Here is a 3,275-nt window from a genome sequence, read left to right as displayed (position 1 = left end):
AAGCATCAAATTAAAAACAAATGGATGATTTAAAGAAAAAATAAAATTCTTGAAAATTGAAATGTAATTTATACATAACCACGGAGTCAAAACATTTATTAGAAATAATGCAATAATAATGCAAATAACACATCAAGAGTATCATCAGGAATATGTGTACACATATATTATTTTCTTGAAACAGTCAATATTCATATATATGTGTGTGTGTATATATATGTATATATGTGTGTGTATATATATATTAAGAAGTAGAAGTCATTCTACAGAACATTAAGTTCCTAAAAACTGTTTTTATGTTTTATGCCATGTGCTCTAAAATTCAAATTATATTCATAATATTGTGCTTTTAGAAGATGACTTTGTTCCAATGCCTGTCATTAGATAGAATAAGGTTTGCTTCCTCCTAAAGGTAGTAGACATGAAAAGCAAAAAATAAAAAAAACCAAAAAAAAACAAACAAAAAAACCCCCGCACAGGTGTTTTAAGTAAACTGAGATGGCCCCAAAGATCTTGGCCCTCTGGTAGTCTCACCCTTGTGTAATTGCCTACCGTTGATTGGGGACTGGACCTATTAACTTTTAAGAAGGAGAATGTAGAAGCGATGGGATATCACTTCCAAGATAAGAGCTCCAAAGGACTTGGCTTCTGTCCTGAGTGCTTCCTGTCTCTCATCAAAAGCAGCCATATTGTGAAGGCACTCAGGCAGCCTATGGAGAGGTCTAGGTGATTAAGGAGGCAAGCCTTCCCTTACCCATGTGTGTGTAAGCTTCAGAGAGTATTATCCTACAATAGCCTAGTCTTGAGTTGCCTGAAGTTCAGTCCAACAGCTTGTCTGCCACCTCATGAGGGACCCTGAGCCAGAGGCACCCAGCTAAGCTGTGCCCATATTCCTACATGCAGAAACTATGAGGTAATAGGAGTATTGTTTTAAATCTTGAAATTTGGGAGTAACTTTTTACATAGCTGTGCAAAGCCCCTGTAATAGAGTAGAACAGAAGTAAAAACTAAAACTCAAGAGGATCATCATTTTCTTTCCCATTCCAAAAATACTGCTTTTGAGAAATAGCTCATAGCTAAAGGTCAAAATCAATCTTGGCTTCCCTTTTAAAGACTAACTTGTGTTTGCTTCCCAGAAGAGTATTTATATTTCCATAACTTTAAGGCCACAGGTTTCATGTATGTTTTAAATAATAAAAATCACTCTGCAAATTACATTGCTTTTTACTTCTTCTAATCACCTGGGATAATGGAAGAGAAATTACTTGCCAGTTGAGTTCCCTCGAAGTAACACGCCACAGCTAATCAGTGTTCTTGGTCTGTAGTTACAGAGAGACTGTGAGCAAAGGGGTTCTGCTTTATGATGCTGCAGGGCTACCATTATTCACCCCTGGTTTAACACCATGTAGAGGTGGCAATAGGAAATCTAATGAAGAAACCATCAAGCCTGGAGTAGTAATTTTGGGAGAAATCATGCATGGTTGTTTGAATAGGGTTGAGTAAGAATTGACATTTTACGTTATTGACTGTTGTATAGGTGCCTTACCCTCTTGTCCTTTGTACATTTATGCTACTGTGATTCCTTCTGTTTTAGTAAGCAATAGAGCATATTATCACCAAAGCCCTATCTCTGTGCCAGACTTTCTTCTGCAGCTGTTCCAGTAATATTTTATTTAATTTTTTTAACAACAGTCTCTAAAAAGGCTCTGAGAAGCTTTGCTACTTTTGGTCTTTGAAGCTTTTACATATCTTATTGGAGTTGTGATATACACATTAAGTCAAATTCTCTGTTATGAAAGGTGAGCTCAGGCTTGTCAACAAACTTGAAGCAATGCTATTATAAGCACATAAAATCTGCATCGGGTAATTTATAACATCTTGTCCTATTAAAAAAATCGATCTACTTGAACTTCAAAGGAGATCTAAGTACACTTTCTTTAAACTAACTTGAAATATTGAATGTTTTGGCCTAGCTTTTAAAACTTTTTGAAGTTCACAGGACAAAATCTCTTTAACATCGATTTATTAGACCTTTGTTATCTAATACAAATTGAAATATTTCTATTACTTTCATGTATCTTTTAAAAACTATTTATAGAAGATAGAAATGCATTCTGTTTTATGAAGCTAAGGAGGCTATTTCTATTTCAGGGACTTAAAACAGTGAGTCATTGGTATAAATGCCTGAAGAGAATTGCTTAATCACTAACTGAAATTTAACGTGGCCATTTTTAAAACCATGATTCATCATTCATTAGTTGAAAATCTATAGCTGAGCCAACTATTATTTCCCTGAGTACTCTAGTCGAATGCCAGCATAGTTTTATTTTTAATGAGCGACTTTTTAGAGCAAATTTAACCACAAATCACAAACCAAATTAAAACAAACCGAATTTCTCAAATATCTAAAAGCAAAATTATTTCAGTTCTTAAGGATCTAACTTCTGTAATCCTGTTTAAAATGTAGACTCTGTTGCCCCATGGCAAGGACACTAAAGCAGTGCATTTAGCTGATAGGTCTCTAAGAGACCAATTGAAGCTATTCAGTTCAGACGGTAGAAAAGAATTCAATCCAGATGCCTTATTGAGTGATTTCTTAGCTTAATCAAGAGGGCTGCAAAATAAGGCTGGTGATATTTCATCTGAGATATAATTGTTGAAGAACTAGACTCCTGTCTGGAGATTAAAGATGCACTGATAGAATACTCATTTCCTTATTCTCCCATTTAAATAGCTACTTCTCATTGTGGTCTATCTCCATCAATAACTGTAAACTTGTAAACATTCTCAGATTGTTCTGAACAGTGATGCTAAGTGGAGAATATTGCATAAGGGGTCTGTGCCCAAATTTCAGTAGCCCTCCGGCTTACAGAAATAAAAACATGCCTTCCCAATAGTTCCAGAGTTGCTACTCTGGAATGATATAAAGTCCAAAGTCTGGTTTCTCTACTAGGTTTTCCTTCCTAAACATTTTCAACATATTATTGAACAAGGCTTGACTACTCCACAAAACTGTCCAGGTGATTGCTGACCTCCTTCAGAATCGCTGCTGCAGAACCCTAGGGGCCCCTGCAATCAACTGCTTGTGTAGTTTCCTCCCTCAACACACCAGACTGTGTGAATTCCAGACTTGGCTCTACATGTGACCACGGGAGACACTGCATAGTAACAAGAGAAATGCAATGAGAACATGGTACACACTAGTCATAAGGGGTTATGTCTTCTAGGCGGTTCCTAGATTTGCAACCTCCGTCTTGAATTCTACACATCCTAGA

Source organism: Hyaena hyaena, unplaced genomic scaffold (assembly GCF_003009895.1).
Source record: "Hyaena hyaena isolate Hyena2069 unplaced genomic scaffold, ASM300989v1 scaffold_1312, whole genome shotgun sequence".
NCBI classification, from domain to species: domain Eukaryota; kingdom Metazoa; phylum Chordata; class Mammalia; order Carnivora; family Hyaenidae; genus Hyaena; species Hyaena hyaena.
The sequence above is the reverse complement of the archived record's forward strand: the minus strand, read 5'-3'. Positions refer to the sequence as shown.